The sequence below is a fragment of the Lissotriton vulgaris genome, chromosome 5, assembly GCF_964263255.1.
Source record: "Lissotriton vulgaris chromosome 5, aLisVul1.2, whole genome shotgun sequence".
NCBI lineage: Eukaryota > Metazoa > Chordata > Amphibia > Caudata > Salamandridae > Lissotriton > Lissotriton vulgaris.
In genome coordinates, this window is record NC_141693.1 from 1,879,036,281 (window position 1) to 1,879,050,732 (window position 14,452).

Sequence of the window (14,452 nt, forward strand, 5' to 3'; positions counted from 1 at the left end):
CCTCTCTTCCTCCCTCACACTCTCCGCACCCCCCTCTCTGTACCCCCTCTCTCCCTCTCGCTCTCCCTCTCTCCCTCCCTCTCTCTCCCCCTCTCCCCCTCTCTCCATCTCTCCCTCCGCCCCTCCCTCTCTCCCCTGCCCCCCTCCCTTCCTCTCTTCTTCCCTCACACTCTCCGTACCCCCTCTCTCCCTACCTCTCTTCCTCACTCTTTTGCTCTCATTCGCTTTCACCCTCTGTGTCTCGGAGACTCCCTCATGCTATCGGTCCATAAGCCTGAAGACTACTTAAGGAAGCCTGGGACCCACAATTCCCTGGAGCTCGAGGGGGATCAGTACCACTGAACCCCCTGAGATGTGAAACCGAACCCACTGCACCCTCTTATGTGTGAGCTGCTGCTATGTTACGATATTCTAAATACACCTCACTGTCTCCGAATATTACATATAAACACACATTTTGAATTTGGACGAGTGCCCCTGTGCACTGTCAGTGATCTGGCCAAAGAGGGCACGAACTACCTGAAACTGGATCATAAATCCAAGATGTTCCAAACATGGTCCCCAAAAATACGTTTGGCCCAGAGCCCCCAAAATCCTTAAAATGTCCCTGATGACAGCGCTGTAGTGATGGACTTCCATTCCTGGAACGTGCCAAACCTGGACCATAGGGCATCCCGACTGACCATACATCCTCCTCCCGGTGACGGGATCAAGTTCCTTCATAGCTCATCCTGCAAAGTGGTTCACTTCAAGGCGTTCAGGTGCGTTCATTGTGTCTGGTGGTTTTGAAAAGCGCCAGATTAGGAATATTGGGGTTTTAAGCGTTGTACAATACAGCGCCCCTACATTCAAATCACACAAGGTCAGGTAGGTGAAAGGAGAGATGAGACTTCATGCCCATTCAATCCACAGGGTTTATTCTAATACTGGCAGCGGGAGGAGCTTGTGTACCAATTACATAGATGCCGCCAAAAGGGAACAAGCATTTACAATGCAATGGTCTCGGCATTCTTAAAGTTAGAGCTATTGGCATTGCTCATGACATTATTTTTATTTATGCTTTTGTTTTTAAAACATAAATAAATGGCATTGTCATTTACAATGCCTATAGCAGGTCATAAGCCTCCTTTTGTTGGAGTCTCCTGGCTGTCAGCAGTCAGGAGCCTCACACCTGATGCAAATGGAGCGGAGGGCTCTGTGCGTGTGTTTGGGGAGCTCTTTGCGTGTGTGTGGGGGGCTCTTGTGTGTGGGGGGCTCTTGTGTGTGTGGGGGGCTCTTGTGTGTGTGGGGGGCTCTTGTGTGTGTGGGGGGCTCTTGTGTGTGTGGGGGGCTCTTGTGTGTGTGGGGGGCTCTTGTGTGTGTGGGGGGCTCTTGTGTGTGTGTGGGGGGCTCTTGTGTGTGTGTGGGGGGCTCTTGTGTGTGTGTGGGGGGCTCTTGTGTGTGTGTGGGGGGCTCTTGTGTGTGTGTGGGGGGCTCTTGTGTGTGTGTGGGGGGCTCTTGCGTGTGTGTGGGGGGCTCTTGCGTGTGTGGGGGCTTTTGCGTGTGTGGGGGTCTATTGCATGTGTGGGGGTCTATTGCATGTGTGGGGGGCTCTTGCGTGTGTGTGGGGGGCTCTTGCGTGTGTGTGTGTGTGTGGGGGGCTCTTGCGTGTGTGTGTGGGGGGGGCTCTTGCGTGTGTGTGTGGGGGGGGCTCTTGTGTGGTGTGTGGGGGGGCTCTTGTGTGGTGTGTGTGTGGGCCTCGTGTGTGTGTGGGGGGCTCTTGTGTGTGTGTGGGGCTCTTGTGTGGGTGTGTGTGTGTGCAAATGCAATACGTCTCGCATTTGCGACAGAGTAAGCTATTGGCATTGTAAATGACAATGCCATATATTTATCTGTTTTCAAAACCAACACATAAATAAAAAGTTTGTCATTTACAATGCCAATAGCTCTAACTTTTCCGAAGGCGAAACCGTTGCATTGTAAATGCTTGTTTGTTGGATCTATATGAGTGGAGGTGGCAAAAACAGACCTGCTGCAATTTGCCTCCTGATCTTTCCCCTGCAGCCGCCTCTTACAGCAGCTCACACGCCTCCTCCAGCCTGGGAGAGGCCGGTGGTAGAAGCCAGGATCACGACCCCTGCACTTCCAAGGGCGAGGAGACGCCTAGGTAATGCGATATGATTAAAGTCGATATAAAAGGATGCTGTGTTAGAAGTGGGATTTGAACCCACGCCTCCAATCAGAGACCAGAACACCCAGCTGGTGGGAAGAGTCAGCTCTAGAATCTGGCGCCTTAGACCGCTCGGCCATCCCGACAGCTGGGAAGAAGATAGGCCGGGTGATATCATGAGGTGACGGACACGCTGCATGTGATGGTGAGTGTTCACAGGTGTTGTTTAACTGCACTTCTCATCCACAGACCTTCACTTATCAACCCTGTCAAAGGAGCCAAGAGCTGAATTTCGTACTGTTTACCCCTAATCCGTGCATCGCACAACAGAACAATGGCCCAATCTGCGTTTGCAATCGTCTTCTTCTGATGCATGTGCACTTCACTGGTCTTCTAGGCGCTATGTCTGATTTGGTGTTTACAGCTGCAGGGATTCCACAGACGACCCTCCCCTAGCTCCTACAGTTAGTGATGGTATTTATGGCTGCCACGAGGGCTGCATTGGGCTATCCTTGAGAAGCGACCGAAAACCTGCATTGGTGAATTGGTAACGCGGGCACTCGGGCAATGCCCGAGGGGCCTTTGTCCAGTTCCAGCTGTGGGCTGTTTTTTTGAGCAGTGTGGGGGTCGATTTGGGTGGTTTCTGCGTTGTTCAAATACAGCCAGTGGCCCAGTTGGTGCCTGAGTGGCCTTTCTGGAGGCAGATGGGCGTCCAGTACCTCCCTTTTATCAACGGGCAGATGTGTCACTCCCTTTCTCTCACTGGCCGGCCCATTAATATACGCATATTGAGCGGGGTCGGGGGGCCTGAGCAGAAGTGGCCTCACTTGTTTTCAGGTTTGTTTCTCCAGTGTAAACTAAACTGTGCATTTCTCCCCCCCTCAGCCCTTTTTTTAAAATAAAATGTTGCCGAAGCAGTGGTTTGAGGAAAGGCAGTAAGCAAATGTGGGCCACTTGGTTTTTAGAGTGCCCGGGCCGGTTTTTAACCCCAATCCAACCCTGGGGTGTAGGAAGGGCACCTCTGAAGGAGCCAGGGCACGGAGGACAAGTATAAGGCCAGCTACCCATGAGACGCCATCCATCAGCAAAACAAAGTATTTCACATACACTGTTGAGTCACACATAAACATTGTACGCCATTGAAAAAGTTATTCACCAGAGGTTTTTTTTTCCACAGAGTTTTATATAGTGCAAACTTGCCCCGGTATAGGGTATCAGAGCGCTTTACATAGAACTAGTTGCGTTACATGAGGGCACACATTCATTTTTGTTAGACACAGGGAGATTAAGTGATTTGCCCAGAATCACAGAATGCTCAGCGTCATTGCCGAGACTCAAACCCAGATTTGAGGTCGTCCACCCTAGCCGCTAGGCCAACTCCTCTCCCCAGAGTTAATAGGCCTAGGTAAATGACCTTATAAGAAGCAGCAAGGTAGGATGTAAAAGGAAAGTAACCCACAAGGAATCGGCCCGTAGTTTCACAGGAACTTCGTGAATTAAAGGACAATTTAGTATGTAATCCAGAGACACGTGTTAGCATTGAACATAAAACAAGCATTGGCATAGCCAATAGATCTCGCCTTTGGGACCTTATAAGTGATTAGCCAGATGTTTTGGTTTGACCTTTGTTTTAAGTAATGTTGTAGAGCAGTGTAGCTGCTGTGCAGCTGTGTTGCTTTGTAATGTTGAGCTGGCTTTTTGTTGATGTTGTTTTAGTTTATGCTGATGTAGTGCATCACTTATGTTGAAGTTGTGCTTTGTTGGTGCTGAATTGCTGCTGTGCTGGTGCTGATGAGGTTGTGCTTGGTTGGTGTTTATGTGGTGCTGTGGTGATGTTCATTTGCTGCTGTGCTGGTGCTGACGTGTTGCAGAGTGATGCTGGAGTTGTTTAGTGATGTTGAGGTGTTGCTGAGAGATGCTGTGGTGCTGTTTATTGATACTGATGTGTGAAAGTGATGCTGATATTGTTCTGTGTGATACTTTGGTGTTGTGCTGGTGTTTAGGTGTTGCTGAGTGGTACAGAATCACACAACTTTGAGCAGAAGCCAGGATGTTGTCCCGGTTCAAAGTCAGCCGCGCTTACCACTTTGCTACATCTCCTTCGCAGTGACTGCATGATGACTGATACACAAAACGAACATGTGGCATGCAAAGCATGAGTATATCGCGTGTGCAGTCTACTAAGATTACTGCAAAGAAAAAAAGACACTTTTTTTGTAGCAAACCAACTCGAACTTTGTTCTCTAAAACAACAAGCATTTACAATGCAACGGTTTCGCCTTTGCAAAAGTTAGAGCTATTGGCATTGTAAATGACAACATTTTTATTTATGTGATGGTTTTGAAAACAGATAAATAAATGGCATTGTCATTTATAATGCAAATAGCTTAATCTCTCGCAAATGCCACACACAATCACCCACAGAGAGCCCCCCACACACACACCCACACAGAGCCCCCCCACACATGCACACAGAGCCCCCCCACACACCCACACAGAGCCTCCCACACACACCCACACAGAGCCCCCAACACACCCACACAGAGCCCCCCACACACCCACACAGAGCTCCCCACACACCAACACAGAGCCCCCCCACACACCCACACAGAGCCCCCCCACACACCCACACAGAGCCCCCACACACTGCACATACATAGGCTACCAACATGGATATAATCTACGCACTAACTAACCTGATATGCTAGGACCCCCTAAATACCAACTCATCAAGTATCTCAACTACATGGATATATGTTAAAATAAATCACCCATAAGTAGATGTGCTTAGTATACGCTAGCTCCTGTCACAGCAGAATATGCAGTATGCAAGTTCATCTCACATTGTATACCCACATATATAAGAAGATCTGTTTTACAGGAAATTTAGAACCGTTTCCAGTATTGACCTTTTGTGCGATAGCTTAAAGTATTCTGAATATTTGTCTTGTTTTACTGAAGACATCATATAAGCCAGCTCATTACAAATATATAGTTCAGATTTACACTCAGGGATGTAGCTTAATCAGGGAGATTTGCTGAGCTCAAATTACCAACTTGGAAAGAAAAAAAAATGGGCTATAGGGTGAATGGACGAGACGAAAGGTTCAGGATGGACTGTTGCCACAAGTAGAAGGGTCAGCACTGGGTTGCATTAGAAGGACCTCTGCAGCTGACAAGTACTCCATTGTAACGGCGACCCAATACCCTGTCCACAAAACCAAATGTCTGCCAACCCAATTTTGAGTTGGTGGACTGCAAGCTTTCGCTGACAAGATTAAAATGTATTCAGATGGTGTAAAACTTCCTCCAATGACCCAACAGAGTAGGGGCTGTTGGAGGTAAGCCAACCGACCTGGAGCCAATGGGGGTTGAGAGCCTGACTTTCTTTTGCTACTACACGCAGCGGGATCTAACTTGGTTTAGTGTTCATAATGCTGTGCCACCGCGTCAGTCTCTGGATTGCAGCGAGGTCTGTTAGCCAATGAATGACAGCCATTGTGCGGGGCCGGTCACAGTCTTGTCTGGCAATCAGTGTACAGTGTTCAGGCTCTCAGTCCCTGACTGTCAGTGAGTGCACAACGATCTCACTATCTGCCCTCGATTGACAGCCAGATATATAGTGTAGGGACTCGAAGCTCCTGATTGGCATCCGATGTACGTATTTCTGTGAAACATTGGTAGGGAAATGCAGACAGCGATGGGCAGACGAGAACACCTAACAAGCGCACGCCGCTGTAGTCAAGAGCAGCTGATAACCGAAGGAAAGTGCTCCACTGTCAGCTTGGCCAAAGCCCGTCCCTCTGAGAGACCTTGTGTTATAGAAACAGGGGAAGGACTGCAGGCTTTAGAGCGTCTTTCTTGAACTAATCACATCTGTAGTACTCCTAGCGAGCTGGTGGCAGGCCATTACAGGTTATATCCGCAGCCTACATATGCTGAAACTTTTTACTATTGAGTACACGGTAAGATTCTTTTGAAAATTACTTGAAGTGATCTCTCTATAGTATCTTAACTCTGGGGAGATCAATATAACACCTTTTATATAGACAGATTGCACACACTTTGCAACAGTGAACTTTAATTTTCCACCACTCGATGTCTGCAAATGTAGGGTTTGCACAGTTGCCTTGGTGCAATTATCATTTACATGTTGCCCTATCTGACTGCGTTTAAACATATTTTCAGGTTCATTATTAAAGGGTTCAAGTAGAACCAAAGGTTACTGCTAACATTACTGGGACGGTGTGTGTGGCGCTATACCGCTAGCGCCTGTTATACGCTGAGATAAGACAGTTGTAGGAAGCACGGGGCAGCTTCAGACATCACTATGGAAAAAATACAGTTTGTGAAACAAATCGGAAGAGATCCGTCCAAACCTGACAGCGCATATCATGGTTACCATGCTAGCACGTATGTGTTCGTGCCGCATTTTTCTAGCCCCATATTTTGTAAATGAAACTATTTGTCTTCCTGACAGGGTAATATTTCGTTTCGGTGACTGGAGTTAAAAATCGCGTGTGCCTGAACTCTATATTTCAACAGCTTGCACAAAATATTGAGACCATAATATTATCTCTTTAATGTAATAATATATACACACAATCACAGCAATGTGGTAGCGGAGGAGAAGGGTAGGTGGGAGAGGGAAACAGGCAAAGAGACATACACCGAAATAGGGGGTCTCAGAGAGGAAAAAGACAGCGATGGAGAAGAGACAAAGGGAAGAGGCAGAGATAAAGACAAAGAAATGGCGGGAGAAATGGTGAGAAGGAGAAAGAGTAGGAGCAAAATAGAATAATAGACTAAAAGAAGAAAAGGGGCAGAAATCGAGAGTGAGAGAGAAGAGACAAAGATAATGCGATCGATAAAGAGAGTGAAAAGAGGGTTGAGAAAGAAAAAAGGAGAGTGAAAGAGAGAGTAATAGGAGGTTAAGAGACAGATCAAAGAATTGCGAGAGAGAATAAACAGACAAAGGGAGGCTTTTCGTTGGGGAAAAATGGGAGAGCGTGAGACTGAGTGAAATAGAAAAAGAGGCAGGGATGGAGAAAAGGAGGAAGAATGAAAAGGGGAAGAACAACAAGAAAGGGAGAGAGGGTGTGTGAGAGAGAGAGAGTGAGGCCGAGAAACAAAATAGCGACAGATGGAGAAGCGAGTGAGAGGGAACCAGAATGGGAAACGAGGGCAAAATTGAGAGAGGACGTTCAGAGAAAGCCAGATAAAACAAGCAGCTGGAGCAAGGAGGCGGCCAGACAGGGAGGGGAGTATGGAGGGCTGGAATGGGGGCGAGGGGAGGAGTGTGAGCTGGGGAGAGAGGAAACAGCAGCCGCAGAGGTGCGAGGTTATATGTGTGAGGCGGTCGGGCACCCACATTTACCATATTGGGGGGGGTCAGGTAAGGGTGTCAGCGGCAGCCCCCCCTGCATTGTCCTCGCACTAAGGCTCTCAGCAGGCGCACTGGTCCGCCGGGGGTGGGTGACAGGGTGCTGAGAAAATGCCACCTCCAGCGGTAAACAGCACTGAGGCAGCACTGTGTCACTGCAGACACCTGGCACAGGACGCAGCACACACACAGAGGAGGAAACTGCAACAAAATGCCCCCACGGTTACAGGGAGATGAAAAGTGTGTAAGTGGCAGGACGGGCATGTCCCACCAACCACGAAACAGCAATACTAACCAGGGAACAGCAGAGGGAAGAAACGAGAAAGCTTTGTGCACCGAGCAGAGCCACGCTGCAGTAAAACAACACAAATCAGGAGATAGAAGGCAGCAGAAAACTGTTTAAGTAAAAGCAGAGAGGCATGACACACAAAAACAAGCAACGAAGTGCATGGAAAGGAATACAAACACAAGGTCGTTTTGGGATTCGGGGGGCGTGTTTTTCATGTTCTCCCCATCCCATTGGCTGGAAGGTAAAATTCCAGCCAATGGGAAGAGGAGAGGGCGGGACTTAAAAAAAGACACGGAAACTCCCCCGAATCGCGTTTTCACGGGGAAAGCGTGATTGACAGCCAATCTCTTCCAATGGCTAGCCTCCATTTATGGAGCTAGCCATTGGAATCGAGAGGCCGGACAAAGCTCCATACTGTAGGACATAAGATTTTGCCTGGGCGGAGCACTAGTGCTCCGGCACCGGCGAAACCTAAAAACGTGCTTTTTACGCTGGTTCGTGTAGCTGTGTGAATAAATCCCACTGTATTAGCATTTGTTTTGGAGGACAAAAGGAGCCTGAATGTCTGCTGCAGTGTGAAACACTAGCATATTCCCTACAGCTGTGAAAGGAAACCAAGACAAGCTAATTGAGTGTAAATAAGCATCGTTGTAAAGATCCTAATCTTTGCGTCTGCAGCATCTGTGAAATGCAGATCAGTAACTTAAAAACAATGTGCAAAAACAACTGTAGGTCACAGCTAAAAGGTACAAAAAACAAGAAACGCGACACACACGTAAAAGGATTTTAAAATTTACATTTGATTTTATGGATGCCACACAGGCCCTAAAGTTCATGGGACTACATTTATTTTATAAAAGCATTCCAGTATGTTTATAGACCAGGATTGACTTCAGATTCCAGGCATTCATATTATGTAGTGGTATTTTACATATAGGAAGAGCGCACTGGTAAATATAAGCCAATATTTTCGGGTGCTTAGCACTAGCACCTCATGATCAACATAACAGCTTCTTCTCCAGTCCGGACACATGTATTTTAGTGCATCTTAAACATTTTAAGTATGTGCCGAAAAGCACACGTTGTAGAGAACATTTTAAAACTGGAACGTGAGTTCCGAGGTGGTACAGAATCACGTGACTTTGAACATAAAGCCAGGAATTTGTCGCTGTTCAAAGTCAGCAGCGTTGACCACTAGGCCACATCCCTTTCGCGCTGACTGCATGCTGACTGCATGCTGACTGATACACAAAACAAACATGTGGCATGCAAAACGTGGGTATATCGCGTGTGCAGTCTACCTAGATTACACAGTACAGTGACCGGTACAATGGGCAGTGTGAAGAGCAGAATGGCGCGCATTGCCTGGTTACTGCAGGTCGAGTACTACACCTACATCACAGAGGTACATTGCAGACGTATGTTCCTAGGAATTGTTCTGTTATTACTGCATGCTGATTGGCGTAGAAAAATAAAACATGAAGCGCTGAAACTGTTCACATGCGTGCTTTACTTTTATTACAGCATTCTGGCTGGCACACTGCATTTTGTTCCGTAGGGTAGGGCGCTGTGAATCGTAAGGTTTTTTCCGTATGCCCCATGACGCAAAAGTCAACGTGAATCCCTCAAGCTGTCGCCTGATAAGATTCCATGATCATTATTAATTACAAATTTAACACTAAAAGCTCATAAATCACCAACACAAAGGAGCTGCCTCGATTTGCGATACTGGGGGCCTGCTCCCCTTAATCTGTTTGTGTATGAGCATGTGGGGGCATCATGCTAATCAGTGCTAAAATCATCGTAACACAAATGCAAACATTAAAACTCACTGGTCAACCCCCAAAAAAAAATCCATGCACGAGCAAATTAAGAAAGACACCAACGACAAAAATGCAAAAAAAAATCAAAGCCTAACACTTCACCACCCAAGTGGTATGATTAAAACAAAATGTGCTCCCTAAAGCTGATGCCTAAGAAGACTCACAGAACATTATTTATTACAAATACAACACTAAAAGCTCACAGGTCACCAACACAAAGGAGCTGCCTCGCTACTCCCGTGCAGCGTGATCGCTAACGGTGCCCCCCTCTCCTGGTGACAACAACAACACGTACCTGCACGGAAGGGATTTGCGGTACTAGGGCCTGTTTCCCTTAAACTGATTGTGGAAAGCATGTGGGGCCATAATGCTAATCAGTGCTAAAATAATCACAACACTAATGCAAACATTAAAACTCACTGTGCACAGAAGGGATTTGCGGTACCAGGGCCTGTTTCCCTTAAACTGATTGTGGAGAGCATGTGGGAGCATAATGCTAATCAGTGCCAAAGTCATTGCAACACATATGCAAACATTAAAACCATGAATTATAAACTGTGACAGGTCATAAATCACATCTGCCATATGTCAATCAAGCCCTGTCATTTGCTTGTCATATCTGCAACACATTTTTGTTGTTGTGGCAATCATACATGCCGTTTTCTTGGGGTAATAAAGTTTCTTGTTGTTTTTTTTCTCTGATCATGGGGGGGCTGGCCTCTCACTGAGGTATGACTCATCTCACTAGCTTGCTTGTCCGTTTTTAGGTCTCGCCTCTCAATGCGCATGCGCATTAAGCAGAGCGAGACTATAGGGGCTTAAATAAGCTTTACCTAGACTGGCGATTGACTGGCGATCTGATGCTGTGCCCGTGCGCTTTTAGGTCAATGCGCAAGCGCATTGACCTAAAATGCGCGTGCACAGCATCAAATCGCCAGTCAATCGCCCAGCAGAACTCCTCCCACACCTTTGAAGTGAAGCTTTGCTTCACTTCAAAGGCTCCTGCTGCTTCACACCCTCATCGCCGCTCCGCCCCCTCCCCTGCATGCCGTGTCGCATTTCTCCTCCCCCTCCCCTTCTCTGCCTTCCCTCCATCTTGTTTTTTTTTTACCCGCTCCGCCCCCTCCCCTGCCCGCCGTGTCGCATTTCTCCATAGACCCATCAAAGCAGAAAAAAACGTTCCCGATTTCAAGAGCATTTTCTAAAAGAGATCGGGTTCGGGGTTGATATGCAGCAGCTCAGCAACAACCCTGAAAACGGCATTATTACTAACTGCCTGGTCAGACTTTCTCCTCCCCCCTCCCCTTTTCTGCCTTCTCTCCGTCTTTTTTTTTTTACCCGCTCCGCCCCCTCCCCTGCCCGCCGTGTCGCATTTCTCCATAGACCCATCAAAGCAGATTATTTTGGTCTTTATTATGTTACATTATTTTTGGTGACTTTGCCTGATGCACTGAGGTGGTCGCTGCTCCTAATCCTGCATGCAATGGCTACTAATGTGATACTGTCTGAAGGGGTCACTATTATAACACTGATATTTTGTGTTAGTCGCTCAGGATCATTTTTACTGAACATAAGTAGCTGTTATCACAAAATACGTTGAAGATTCATGGTCTAGAAAATACAGCTGTGACTCTCCTTGGTGTGTTTGAAATCTTTGCCCTGTTCGTCTTGACTAGGCACTCTTCCAGCATGACATTCAACAATCCATCCTTTGCCGCTGCTAAAGCACCCTCATTTGAAGATGGTTGTTGTGACCTTTATCAACTGGTTTATCACTTCGTTTGGCTCCGCCAGTCACACAACTGTTTCGCTTCCATCCTTTTCAGCGTATACACTTCAAATATCATCTATATTTCTTCACAGAAATATATAGGGTTTTTCACATCTGTTGTGAAACAGTTTCTTAAAGTCAAGTCAGCAGAGGACCAAGGGACATGTACTTTTACTGTGTCTGCGGGCCTAGATTATCTGCTATGGGAGAAGTGCTTAGAGGAAATCCGGTTGAGGTTCCTTCTCATTGGCAACAATAGAAGGTGGGTTGTGCTGATCGTCATGGTTGTTCCTGTCATAAGTCTGTGACTATGCGCCCTACAGTGCATATCAAACTCTCTCGGTTAGTAGCAAGCTACGAGCCCGGTACATCAGGCGCCTTTCAGGAAACAAAAAGACTCCAGGTTTAGAGCGTGGGTATGGGGTGGTAGAATCAGCCTCGCATCTTAAGAGCTGTGCACAGTCCTCTAATGCTTCTCTGTCAGTTACCTGTCTTGCCGTGCCCGCTTGCGCATTGTCTCATGGTGCTCCTCCCTCTGACAGTGCAGCCCCGTTTCCAGGCGCAGCCACAGGTGTGCTTCCAGCATCTCTTGCCTCTTGTCTTTCTTCTCTCTCTCTGGTTTCAGTGTTTTGTTGGAACAGTTGAGGAGGAGGTGGTGGAGCAGTAGCGGTACTAGCCCTAGCACTGTCCTTCAAGTGACTAATTTGGTATTGGAGTCTCATGATTCTGCTTCATCCTGCAGACCTGTGACTCATGTTTCCATTCATTTACTTCCTAAAAAATGTCGGCCACAGACCTGTTTAACTTATTTTTAGGGTCTTTCAAATTTCTGCTTAGATTGCTTAAGCATTCTAGATCAAAGTTACCTTCCTTATATTGTCGCTGTATTAATTTTACTAGCAGTTCTTTCTGACAGGACCTACAGCACTGTCTAATTGCTAAATATTGCATCTGCTGGTGTCATACCACCAGCCTGGCTGGGGCGTCTGCTGTGGAATATGACCGAGCCAACATTCCTCTACCAGGCTTGGAACTCGTCCTCACTCGTACTCACACTACTTTATGACACACACACTGAGCCCTCACACTACTTTAGGCCACACACACTGTGCCCTCACACTACTTTAGGCCACACACACATTGCGCCCTCTCACTACTTTAGCCCACACACGCTGCACCCTCACACTACTTTAGGCCACACACACACTGCACCCTCTCACTACTTTAGCCCACACACACTCCACCCTCACACTACTTTAGGCCACACACACTGCGCTCTCACACACTGCGCCCACACTCTGCACCCTCACACACCCTGCACCCTCACACATACTACACCCTCACACACACTGCACCCTCACACACTCAGTGCCACATAATTATATGCTACATAATTACACTGCACTTAATGCAACATACACTCCAAACAATACCACTCAGAGCCACATAATTACATGCCACACAATTACACTCTACTGAATACAACATACACTCCACACAATACCACTCAGTGCCACATAATTAAATGCTACATAATTACACTGCGCTCAATGCAACATACACTCCGAATACCACTCAGTGCCACATAATTACACACCACATAATTACACTCTACTAAATGCAACACACACTCCACACAATACCACATAATTATATGCTACATAATTACAATGTAACATACACTCCAAACAATAACACTCAGTGCCACATAGTTAGACGCCCCACAATTACACTCTACTGAATACAACATACACTCCTCATAATAACACTCAGTGCCACATAATTAAATGCTACATAATTACACTGCGCTCAACGCAAAATACCCTCCAAATAGCACTCAGTGCCACATAATTACACGCCACATAATTACACTGCACTCAATGCAACATACACTACAACACCCACTCAGTACAACATTTTATGCTACGTATTTACACTGCGCTCAACGCAACATACACTCAAAATACCACTCACTACCACATAATTACACTGCACTCAATGCAACATACACTCCAAATACCAGTCAGTGTCACATAATCACATGCCACATAATTACCCTTCACTCAATGCAACATACACTTCAAATACCACTATGTGTCACATATTTATATGCTACATATTTACACTGCGCTCAACGCAACATACACTCCTAATACCACTCAGTGCCTCATAACTACACACCACATAATTACACGATCTATCTTTCACCCTCACTCTATCTATTGCCATCACTCTATCTTCCGCCCTCACTATACCACTCTACCACCCTCACTCTACCACCCTCACACCCTCACTATACCCAGTTCTCAGCAAAAATGCAAAGTATCAATTTTTAAAGCTTTATTATAATATTACACTTTTAATCTTGATTTTTTTTTAAATATCACATACGCAACACATAATCTTTTCACAATTTTTTTCGTTTTGAAATGTAGTGCCATTATACATTACAAAAATTATTATGTAATTAATAATTACATATAAAATGTATAAGCCATTAAGATTTGTCATATCAATACATGTAAGACAGGGGAATACTTAACATCTAGCTTTAATAATGCTTTAGGTGTCACATTTGCAAATTCTATAAATATTGGCATTTACATTAACAAAATTAATACATTTGCTATTATAAAAACATAAACATAACATAACTTAAAAAATTATTACATTTACAAGACCAATAGCTCCAACTTTTCAAATGCGAGACCTTTTGCATTTCCAATGCTTGTTGTACCTGCCATTGGGTTGGGTCTGGGCTGCAATTGCCATACTCTTACTCCCCCCATTGGCCTACTCACACTGCCGTACGGTATCCACTGGTAAGTCAATCAAAAAATCAATCAATCACTTGCTACTGATCGAACAGCCAGGTGTTGAGTATTCTCCTGAAGGTCAGCAGGTCTTGGGTCTGTCGTGGGCTCAGTGGGAGGGTGTTCCATGTCTTGGCTGCGAGGTGGGAGAAGGATCTCCCACCGGTGGTTGTTCTTCGGATGCGCGGGACGATGGTGAGTGAGAGGTCGGCGGAGCGTAGCTG